This window comes from Argiope bruennichi, chromosome 9 (genome assembly GCF_947563725.1).
Source record: "Argiope bruennichi chromosome 9, qqArgBrue1.1, whole genome shotgun sequence".
In the NCBI taxonomy this organism is placed as follows: Eukaryota; Metazoa; Arthropoda; class Arachnida; order Araneae; family Araneidae; genus Argiope; species Argiope bruennichi.
In genome coordinates this window covers 112,419,708-112,432,697 of record NC_079159.1, presented here as the reverse complement: position 1 = coordinate 112,432,697, position 12,990 = coordinate 112,419,708, and the positions used below count along the sequence as shown (strand labels likewise).

The 12,990-nt window shown below is 28.3% G+C and overlaps 1 protein-coding gene across 1 annotated transcript in view; it reads left to right on the top strand.

Annotated features, from left to right (window-relative positions):
• Window positions 1-12,990, top strand: part of LOC129983793 (TGF-beta receptor type-1-like) — an 804,684-nt gene that overhangs the window by 185,073 nt on the left and 606,621 nt on the right. The window lies entirely within an intron of this gene.

Here is a 12,990-nt window from a genome sequence, read left to right as displayed (position 1 = left end):
ATACTTGTAGAGGTGGAATTTTGTAAATTATTTTTATTTTTTTGACGTGCCAGAGCTTTGGAAGTTTCTTCTTAAAAGTTTCAGAACTCAATAATCAGTTAAATTTTAACTATATTTCTAACGCCACTAAGTGGGAATAACAATGGATATCATGATTTATGTAATATTTTGATAGTTAATTATAAATTAAAATGTTAAAAGTAAAAAATAATTGAAATAAAATTCATACTTTTAGAGCATTAATAAAAATATGTTTCTAAAAATTGGTGTTCTTTGTTTGTTTTTCAAAATATTTAAATAAAATAAGTTTAATGCATTAGCTAATTTATGAGTGAGAGAGATTATGGGACATCATTGTTCCATGATTCACGTATTTACTTATATGTAAAAATGCTTTGCAACAGGTGGCATTGGATGTTGAGATGTCATCTTACTTCATACTATAATCATAATTTTGCGCAAAAATTACAGCCGAAAAATTTAGTTTTTTAATTCTAACCATCATACAGCAAATAAAAAAAAATGTATTTATTTTAAATTTTTATTTAACAATTTGGATTTGTAAAATGCAAAGACAATGAAGACCAAGCAAAGATTGTAAACATGTATCACTCTTAATAATTATTTTAAACGCAATATATACAAGTGTACATTGCAACGCACAAGTGAGAAAATGCATAATCTAATAAGAAATTATAAAAAATATAGCTAAATATATAATACATTCAATAGACTAACCAATAGAATTTATATTAAATGAGCTCTAATGATGTCGATGGATGCTAGTTTGAATAGAAAATGGTAGTAAATACACAGGACAAAATAAGAGAATTAATATAAAAACGTTTAATGAATAACCGTCAATTCTTATATGGATTTTATTATAATAAAGTGTATGCTAAGAAAAAAAATGTCTGTCAGTTTATATTAAAAAAATATTCTTACTGTTCAAAGCAATAAATGCAGTATGCGCAATAAATTTGAAATTTTAATTCGTAGGGAAATTTTTATATAAGTAACGTGAGCAAGTCTCCATTCTAAAATTGTTATGAAAGTAATGTTTTAGGAAAAGTTTTTTTTTTATTTATAGCTTAAGTATTGTTTCTTGTAATCGCACTTTAAATCAAAGGTCAAATAAAAATGCAGCACAAAATCACAAAATTATTGCAATGCTAGTGATAAAGCCATGAGTTAAATGTCATCCTTCGAGTTCATTTTTTCCCAATTTGAGTCGTCTTTAGATACACAGGAATAGTTTAAATTTCACGTTGAAAGATTTCATCTAAATTTCAAGAGATATCTATAATTTCGGTATGTTACATTTTTTAGCTCATTCTGTTCTTTAAATATTATGTTTAAAGATAATTCTAAAAATACATTTTCGGAAAATCAAAATTATGAAATTTCAAAGCCGAATCTTCTGACATTACAACAATTTATTATTGGAAAAAAGTTTAAAAAATAGATATCTTTAGAAAATTTCGAACAATGCTAACAGATTGCCAATGAATTAGAATTTGAGTGATTATTATCAAATTTCATTTCAATATTCTTAAACGTATTAGTTAACTTTATTTTACTTACACCGATTTCAAGCCAGTAAATTTTAGTTTATTAGAGAATATGAGAGCTTTATTGTAAGCGAAACATATTTCGATTTTTTTTAGTATTATTTTGCTACTCGTTCACAATGTTTCTTAGATTTGCATTTTAGATTTCTTCAAAATCAATTTAAAAGGTATAAATAATCCCTGTCAGCAAGACAAAATCTAAACGTTTGTTCTTTATGTTAAATTCAATTTTATTACTCGGATACACGAAGAATCTCGAAATCTGAGTCTCGAGCCCAAACTTCTATCGTCTCGAAACCCAGATTCTACCTTCGAGGCCATCACACTTTCGAAGAACCAAAAACAGCAAAATTGATTGTATATTGTGATATTTTTATCTACGAATTGTTTTATCTTAAATTCGAAAAAATGGCTAACAAAAAGCTTTTGATATAAAACATCAGTGCCAATTTCTTAGCTTGGCTGTCTTTGAAATTGAGAGCCACCGTTTGGCGACACCACCATCTCTTTCTTCTTTCAGAGCACCAGTTCGTTGAATTTACTATCTTTGTGTGTGACCATCATCATGACCAACATTTATTCGCATTTGATATACAAAGCAATAATTTCCTGCCCTAACATGGAAATACAACGAATAATTCAATTATTTTATGTGTATTTCTAACTAAATTCTTTGTTATAGTTAATACAACCTTTATACTGACTAATAAAACGCAAACAAATGTTGTTTAATGTAACGAGGCAGAAATTCATTTAATTTGAGCAATCTCTCTATCTTCGATAGTTACGAAATTCTAAGGAAATGGAAATATGATTATCTCCCATTTTTTTCCAACGCTGCATTGATCTGTAAAAAAATCCGAGTTTTTCAGTCTCCCAGTAGAAAGCTGTTACATAAGAAAATATTTCAGCTTGTTAATTTATTATTATAATTCATTTTAATTTATTAATACGTGCACTTTAATCCTCGATAGTAAAAACAATTTTAAGGAGATAACTTTTTATTCTTAAGCGTAGTATTAATAAATTTGTTGTGTCTGAAAGGCTGGCACTTTAATCGTTATAACCCAAACAAGAATAATTTATGTCATATGTGTTAATAGGAGTTAGTAGGAGGAATAGTGGGTTAGTAGTTTCATAATAAATTTATGTTGAAAACAATATCGATTTTATTATTATTTTCAAAGGTAATTTATTTAAAAAAAATAATTCCTTAAATTGGCAACAAATATGCGGAATATTTTTTTCCGTTGAAATTAGTGTCATATACGGTAAACAGCAGGAACATAATTTAAAAGAGATTCAAAAAACCAGGACAATTATTTAAAAACCGTGCATAATATCTAAATTAGAGCTATGAAGGTATAAAAATAACATTTTTTGTGTGCATATTAAATTTCTGTACTATATTAAAAATAATAATATTTAAATTAATATTTAATTTAAAACAAGCATCTCATCTTTTTTATTACCTAAGCTTCATTATTTTCAATCCCTCAATTCATAAAGTCATAAGAATATGCATTTATGTTTTATAGTAAAATATAAGGTAAAAAACAGTATCGGAAATAGATGAAATGACGAACCAATTAGTCAGTTATTATAAAACATATAATCAATTGTTGTTGTACAATGTTTAAATTTTGCATTTTGGCGAGATTTTTACTACAAATACTCCATTGGTGTGGCCCAAAAAAGCAAAAAATACACTAAGATACACTCCAAGATAGGAGAAAATAAGCAGAAATTTACTGGAAACCGTGTCCTAAGAACCAATAAAATATACTTCCTAAATAAAATCCCCCGGCAAAAAAAATGTTGTTCTTTTCTATGACACAAACTTATAATATGAAATTCCTAAATATTTTGCTGATTAAATTGTATTTTTTTTTTATCTTCAAATTATTACAATATATTATTTTTTTTCTTTTCATGTATGTAAAACATTTCAAGACATTTTGAAATTAAAACCATCCTGATTGCATCTTCAATGAATCTGGATTTACAAATAGAATTTCCTAATGATGATGTATGAATCGGTAATAATGACCAATCATCATCTCTTATTGTAGAAGGTAAATTATACTATTAGTCACTGTAAAATATTAAATTTATGAATTTTGTAAAAATATACTAAATTACTCAAGCTTTTTTTCAATTCTGAATAGAATGATTTTTCCTTATTTTTAATGTGTTATAGTGTTGCTTTGTAAATTAATTTAAAAAAATCATTTGTAAATGACTTCGATAACATGTTAAAAATTGTTTGATTTTACAAAGCTGTAAAAGAAGGTTTAGCCCTTTAGTACCGAATTATTTTAACATCAATTTTTCAAGTTTATTTTTGCATCACTAGATTAGTTTTGGCGCTGAACAAACCCATGAAAGAAAGAAAAAAAAACTAATTAATTAAAATTTAATTAATAATTAAATATCTTTAATTTTTATTCTTATCTGATATCTACTACTTGCCATCGGACCTAAGTCATTCGTGTCTTTTGATACCGTTAGAAGACACAGTCCTATTATGAACACATTAACTTAATTTTAACGATATTTTTAAATACCGTTAGTAAATAAAATGTTAATTCATTAGTGCTTTAGATAAATTCAGTGAAATACTAATAATAAACCTATGAATCTGGCGAAATTTATAATTTGTTAATTATTATTGTTTCGTATTTTTTTATAAAATATTAACATTTCCCAGTTATAAATTGCAATAAATTGTTTCTAAAAATCAGAAAATATATATTTGTATCTGAATACGAATATAATATTTAGAATTGGTTCGTAAAGGGTAAAAAGGAATAAATCTGAGCAAACTGAAGAATTCATTTGTTCAATCAAAGCATAGTCATGAGTTTTGAGGGAACATTTGTGACACCAATTTAGTTTTTTAAAAAAACACTTAGACTCAAACAGAAAAATATCTATATTTTCCCTTGAAAACTTTATTCAACGGATATTTGAAAATTAGATTTGAGATTTTAAGTGACAGCTATGATAAAAGAATAAAAAATATCTAAAAAACGAGGCTTATTTAACGCCTATTATTGAACTAAAACTATGTACGCTTTGCCAGAAACCGTTATGAAACGTTATATTCTCTGATTTTTTATATGTTATTGTAGGCCTTGCATTTGTTAAGAAAAAAAAAGAGACGCAGAAAGAAGAATCAGGTTAATATTTTGCTGTTATTGAAATATGATGAGTAAATTCTTGATAACATAGTGTTTCTCTTAATTTAAGCTAAAGTGGCCGAAGTTCCGATGATATTTCAATTTATCTTGTAACTTAAATCTCATAAAAATTATGTATCAGAAGTCAATGAACGCCACAATAGCATAAGTGGGAATTATGATTGAGTCATTAGGGCTACCACCGACCACGGTACAATTCCTCCTGTCGAAGGCGCGACCCGTCGTTAATGCTGGGTACTATCCCCACACCATTTCTTTACCATCAGGGTGGTGAGAACCAACTATCATACTTGAAGCTACTTATCCTCATATCTGAGGGGGCCCCTTGGGGGTAATTCAGAAGTAAAAAAATGCTGACTCACTAAATTAATAATTATTGATTTACTGATTGCTGTTTGCTTTTAATAGGTAAAGAAACAAGAATGCTGTCAGCAGAAATAATATATACAATTGAAAGTTCAAATGTGAAATCATATAAAAGTATTTTTCAAATGTAAATGGAAAATACAAAAATAAAAAAATATATATCAGTACGCTTTCTATAAATAATAAATATGTCATATTATTAACTTTCTTTTATTGCTACAAAACATTCTGTATAATTTTTAAGATTATTTTATCAATGATTAATGAATGACCAATCCAGAAGCTCATTTTCGAAACATGTAATAAACATGTCAAAGGTTGCCATAATAGAGCGATGAATCTACCATAATATGAAATGTATCTCAAAAAATGGATGCCAGGCAACACAAAAGTTCACCCAACTTGAAGCCTGAGGAGACTCCATCCGAGACAGAAAAAGAAACTTGCAGTGTTCTTCAATCGACTACGAGATGGGCGAGTGCTATTGTGTTTCGAGAAAGTGACGTTTCGAATATTTTATTAATGACAAATATGATAAATGAAGCTCGATGAAAAATGAAAATGATGATAAAGTGTGCCATCTTCTTTGAATAACTGCGACTTTGTCACTCGACTAACTGATTTTTTAACAAAGAAGTGAAAGCGATAATGCTCTGGAAAATACAATTTTCTTTAAAAAATTTGTTTTTGGATATTCTGTCTTCTATGTTTAATTATTTTCTTTGTTTTTGCGTTTTCATTTACCAGTTATGGAATACGTTAGATCCAATCGGATGGAGACAATGATTAATAGTTCTTTTAAGCAGATGCTTCGTTTGGAATTTTACAAAGGAATTAACCGAAGGATATCCTTCATTTGTATGCTGAGCGTCGTTTGACAGTTTTATAGTCTGCTGAAACATAACATATGTTATCTCTAATTTTGATTTATTATATAATAAAAGCTCTCATGATCGATGTGTTTTTTAAACCTTTAATTTTAGGATATAGGGAGGGTCTTATAATTATTTTTTTCAAGAAGAATGCAATTTATTGCTTGGTGATTAAAAAATAAACTAATTTTACAAATATTATGAAATTTGAAAGTTAATTTCTCATCTATAATAAAATCCAGAAATTACCCGATATAAGGTACCGATAAAAAGCGCTTTAAAGCCAAAATCTATAAATTCATACAAATTTTAACTTGAAAAAAGAAACTTGGGAAAATATTTACTCAGAAAAAAAAATGTATATTAAAGAGCATAAAACAGTTAAAAATTTAATGATATAATAATTGATTTTTATATATTAATAATATATAAAAATGTTATAAGTAGACATTGATGGTAATCGTCATGTTTAGCTTACATCACAAATTATCTATTCTGGCTTACATCCTAATTAGCATACTAAACCTATGAGCAGTCGTATTAAATAGATAATATGTATGATATGAGTAGTAAAACATTCGGATGTCATTCAATAACCTATAATTTTGTTGTCACTATAAATCATGTCAATGTGTTGCATATTTTGAAGGAATACTTAGGTATAAGACATTTCGAATCGCAAATGGATGCCGCAACATAGAGAAATGAAAAAAAAAATTATTTCATTCCACATATTTAAAAAAAAAAATTAAAAACGGACCATTTGCTATCGAAATCTAAGAACTGTTCTTAAAGTAGACCGCATCATCCTAATATCGACATAACTGGTACTGTTTCAAGGATTTCCACATCATTGATACTAGGACATATATACTAGGGACTATATCGAAGAACTATAAATATTAAATCAACTACCTATGGTATATATGTATCAGTTTATGGTTGTAAATTTCTATTGCTCTTAGTTTACGTACATATCTTTACTAAATAGTATTTGCCGCTTTAAAATAAAAACCGTACACACGATGAAATAATTTCGAAACCAAAGACATTATAATATAAAAAAAATCGTCAATGTTTTTGTTTTTATTATTATTATTCCTTACCATATAAGAAGAATATGCTCTTCCATCAAAGCTTATTGTTTTTGAAGATTGTAATTCTTTTCATTTGAGAAAAAATCCTCTTCTAATCTTGCAAATTCCATTTAACCTTTCTAATGCGCCTGCAATTTTGGCTTCACCTGAAACAATTTGTTCTTCGATTATCAGCATTTTATTTTGCGATTTCAAAGGCTCATGGGCATTATTGTTACCAGCCTTCAAATGGAATTAATTATCTGACAAGATTGATGACTTCTTCTTTTATTTGAACGACTAAAATAGTTTCTGATGTTTGCTGCTAATTTGTTTTTACTTTTGAATTTTATATTTTTATCATGCTTACAAGAAAAAATATTCGAAGAAAGAAGGGTGAAGTAATAAAACACTATTCAACTGTGATATGAGTCTACACTTTAAGTTATAAAACTATGCACTAAATTTTATCTGTCAAGCTCTGTGCATATTGTAATTACTAAGTTCACTTGTACTCGAAAATACAGACTTCCTGTGAATGAATTTCAATATAATTTGATAAAAATCTACAAATTTGATCTTAAGTCTTTATATCAAATTTAATTTATCCAGCCACCCTTTTTTTTTGTTGTTGTTGTTGTTGTTAACAGACAGATTTAATGCCAAAAATGTGTTTTTTGAGGTCTGAAATGTGGAGAAATTTTTTGACAATTTCAGTATTCTCTCTACACTTCGTATATTAGAAAGTAAAAGTATACAAATAAAACATAGTAAAATTTGTAACTCTTAGTAATCAAGCAAGAACAGGAATTAGCACGCGTACGACGCACCCGCAAAGCACGTGAAATCGCTCAACTGCTTTATTTATTTAAACTTGAAAATTCCTAATGTAAGAGACAAACACACACCCAAAAGTGACATTTTCCCTTCTGAATTTTATTAGATTTTAATCACAGATCTTATGTAGTATTAGGCTAAATATTTTTATTAAGTTATAATGTAAGATATTATTAAAGTTAAAAAAAATCGTGATTGCTTTTTTTAATATTTTATTCATATATTTTTTATATAATGAATTTCTAGGATTTTACGGAATGGTATAGAAAACATTGACGCAGAAAGAATGGAAAGTTGCTTAGTTTTTTTTTAACATCTCATTCCTATATTTTGAGTTGTTTATTAAGAGACTAAAATAAAAAAAAATAGATTAGGGTAAAAGGAAAGATAGTTTCTCCTACTTTTTTCTCTGAAAACTTATACTAAAAGTTTCATAATTCTTAGAACTGTCAAGGGAATAATATAACAATAAATTCATTTTTGAATAATTCATAATATACCACGAATAATAGGAATAATTCATTGCAAAAAAGGTGCAATATGAATTTCCAACGTTGAGACAGTATACAAAATAAAGATTTTAAGGCTATTTCTCTTACTGTTCAGAAATAATGAATTAATATTCAGTCCACCTATTTGGAAATAATTAATCCTGACATGACATGTTTGGTTTTAAATCTTGTTGCATGATTTTTCTAACAATGAAATTGGAAATGAACCATTAAAATTTATTTGATTCGAAATTTAACCATTCGTCTTTTTCAAAAAGAAAAATATAAATAACTGAGTTAAGTTTACTGCATGAGTAATATCCAGCTCATATTTAGACTTTTACATTGACATACACAATAGAATAAAATATAATGGATCGCATAATGTCGAAACCATTTTTAATTCTTAACAACCACAGTAATAAAACATAGTCCATAATAATAAAAATGAAGTTTCAATATGAGACATTTATAAAATAAATAATTAATAAAAATCGTTTTTTGAAAGCACCATTATAGAATGAAGCCCGTTTTGTTAACATGCTAAAAGTAATATTTTTAAAAATTATTTTCTACATTTTATTCTCTACTTTTAATTCACTATGCTATAAACCATGAAATCTTGAGACGAATTTTTTTCACAAAATAAGCTTTTGAAAATATTGAAATAATGCGATTTTGTCGAGAATAAGTGCAAGAAATTTCAGTTGAACTGCTTAAGTGATAGAACTTCTGGGAACCATATAGAACTGTTCAGTTGCTCGTAGTTTTATCACTGGCTACTTTTTTGTAAAACCCTGGTGAGAGCTTTAAAGAAATAACTATGATATAAAAAGCGTTCAATTGGAAAGGAAACTTTTGCTGTAGAGGCTATTTATCTAATAGCGGCAGTTTATATGTTTGTCGGAAGAATAGGAGTGGTGGTATCCCGCATTTCCTCCTCTGTAAAAAGGCTTACTGTGCCATAAAAGCTAGAAAATAATGCTCATCTTCTCCGACGATTAAGGGCCTCTACTCATGTTCTGGCCCTCTATTGCACTCTAGTATTATTTTACCAAAATCATATCAGATCATCAAAAAGAAACCCAAATGAATTATTTCTCTTATTATCTAACGCTTAAATGTAGACGTCCTAACACTCGTACAGTTTTTATAAACACTTTTATTTAAAATGATTGTTTTATGTTTATAAAAATAGAATTTAGCAATCAATATTTTAACGATTTCCTGATGTGTTAGATTTTTGAAATTTTATAGGTTTGTATATTCCTCATGACTATAAAAATTATTATATTATGAAAACTTAATTAGCATTTAATAGATTAATAAATAAAATTAATTATTCGTTAATTGTAATGCCGCTTCTTAATCATGAATGTAAGGAACAATACATGTCAAGCTTAAAAGGTAGGCAGTAGTTAAAATGCAAAAAAAACCCGGCTTTTTAGTGAATAAATTTGTTTTAATTAAATTTATTTTTCATTAAAAGAGAGTGATGAATTGTTGAATGAGTATCGCATAAACAGAATCGATGTACAGATCTTTATAAGAATTAAAACAACACAGCAATTTTAATTAATCGATTCGAATTTCATCATACAATTTTGCATGTTTCATTATCACATTATATGATACTTCTAGCTTACTTCTTATTTCAGCTTATTCATCCCATTGGGAGATGCAGGCGATCTTTAAGATTGCTGATTTATTTCATGCTTCTTCTTGAAATCAGTTAGAACGTACCGTTTAACCCTTTAAAAGGCCATTTTTTTTAGTCTTGATATATTAAAATATATTTTATGATTGAAATTGGTTTAAGGAAATTATAAGGCATTCAGTTAGTTAATCAATTTTTAGATAAATTTGATTTGATTTTTAATTAATTTGATAAATTAAAATTAAATAAGAAATCAAGTCACATAAGAATCTGAAGCATCTAGGATTTTGTCTTTTGAAAAGAGAACTTACGCCATCCTATATAACTTCATTCAATGATGGATGAATCTGGTAGTAAGTATACTGCCCGTGATCCTGGAAAGGGTTGACTGTCTTCGTGGATTTTTAAAGATAAGAGCATTAAAGGAGCTTTTAAAGAAGACTTCATTCACTAATTACTCAGATTCCCGTGCTCAAAACTGCAAAGACTTTTTCTCATTATCATGCATAATTTCAACAAGAATGGTCTTCTCAAAATTTTCTCACATACTCTCTCATGAATGGTAAAATTCTCCCGATACCAATGGCGAACAAAAGTTGTGAAAAAGCCTAATAGTGCATGTCTGTGGCGTTCTATAATGGGGGGGGGGAGGCAACTGATCGCTGGTATGCGGTAATACACAAGTACCAAAAAACCGAATATGCATTTGAATGCGTTTTCCCCAATGGATTAAAATCAAAATTTGGCATTTAATTATAACTGTAATCATAAATCCATATGTCAAATTGTATATTTAAGTCATTGCGTTTTTGAGTTATCCCGTTTACATGTCTGAAAAATTACATATCGTTAGATGGTCAACTCCTTTAGAGATTTGGCTCCAAATTTAATAGGGATATATAATTTAGATAATGAATTTCCCTGCCAAATTTTATCTATCTAGGTCTTTTTTGTTGTTGTTGTTATGCGGTACATTTCAACTTGGATATTCGGACATATAGGCAGACTTCTTCCGAATAAATTTCGTTGAAAATTTGATAAAACTCTAAAATTGTTATATAAAAACTATGTATTAGACTTTAGGCATCTAGCTGAAAATTTTTTTGAGTTAATGGATTCACAAATAGATGGAGGCACGATTTCAAAAGTGTGCTTTTCGATCCCAAAAAAGTCTAAAATGTAGAAATTAGTCAAAAATTGGAATTTGAATTTTTTTGACGATTACAATATTTTTTCTTTGTATACAAGAAAATAAAAATTTATCACATATTTTAACCCTCAACTGGGGACGTGCGGTATGTGAGTCCGCTAACGATGGATTTAGCTCAGTTGAATGGATTGACCCTGTAGCTTCCTGTTTTGTGACCTTCAATACACGTGCGCTTTATCAACCGATTTCAGAGGATGCTTTTTAAAATAATTTAGTTATTTCTTTGAGCGCGGTCTCTAAGACCGCACCTAACTGTTAGTATCCCAGTCATAAACAAGGCTCAGCTGATGGCTCTAAAATTTGGGCCCCGAAATATCATCCAATTTACTGATCATATTATGAAGCAGGGCTCCATACTCTTTTAAATGAAGCAGAAAGTGGTTTTAGTGATAAGGATTATTGTACAGAAGAGTTTGTTTTTCGATGAAAGTTCGCATTCAACTGATTCTGATACGTATGTTCAAACATAATTAATTTTTCTAGTGATAATTATTTTGAAAAATTTATAAAATATATTAATATACCGAGAAATATATATGCAGAATTTATAGGTTGATTTTTATACTAGTTCTTAACCTGTATGTTTAAAATGCCCTAGTAAACCGTGCTGTGAAAATCACACAAACCGCTAAACAAAGGACCAATTTTACCCATTGTCATTTTTTTTCATATAATTATAGAATTTTATTTTATATTGTCTTCTATATACCTTCATATACCGTAAAAATAAATATGATTTTAAAAAAAAAGTAATATGTTTTTTTAAGAATATTATTTATTATAACATGTAATTTGAGAAGAAAATTCCAATGCATTTACTTTTTTTAATGATAATATATTTTGAAAAATTTCTAAAACATATCTATATATCAAGAAAAATATCTGCAAAATATATTGTCAGTTTTTCATACAAATACATTCATTAGAAAATTTTATTTGAGTGTAAATGAAATGCGGTCTCGTACCTCTGCGCCTCCCAGAAATGCACCTCCCCAGTTAAGTCCTAAAATTTCACCTCCCCAGTTAAGGGTTAATATACATACTTTGATAACTGTTTAATATGAAACAAATTTAAAATGCTGCATGATCGATACGCCTAATATGAGACATGAAACAACCTCATCTAAAGAATGGCTAAATCCGATATGAGCAATGCATTAGCAATATTGCTAAATAAGCATATAAAATTACTTTTTAAAAATTAATTGTCGTATCGACACGTGAGGTTTTAGATCAAAGAATAAATGTTTATAGTGTTTTTATTGTCCTGTACTTTTTTTGTCCAAGTGCCCGGGAAAACCAATAGATTTTTGTTTTAAGCCACAAAACGAATCGCTAATTCACTTCCTTCTTTAATTTACTGAAACCCTCCCGTGCAAAGAAATGTGTCCCTGCCACAATCTTGTCTGCTTTGAAACAGCTGAAATATATCTTTCCTGCAGAGTCCTGTATTGCTAAGTGCAAGACTCATCGTCTTAAACTTCCCGAAACCCAAACACAGCAATTTCCTGTAATTCCATAGGCATACATTATGGTGTCGAATTGCCTGCATTTGCTACAAAAAAGATTCCAAGTTTTACTGCTTGGAACAACGCCAACGACAGCACGCGGAAAGAAAAAAATTTATCAAGAATAAAAACGTATGCATGAGCATTTTCGGTTGGAAATTCACATATAGTATTTTCAGAATAAAATTCATTAGTGGCT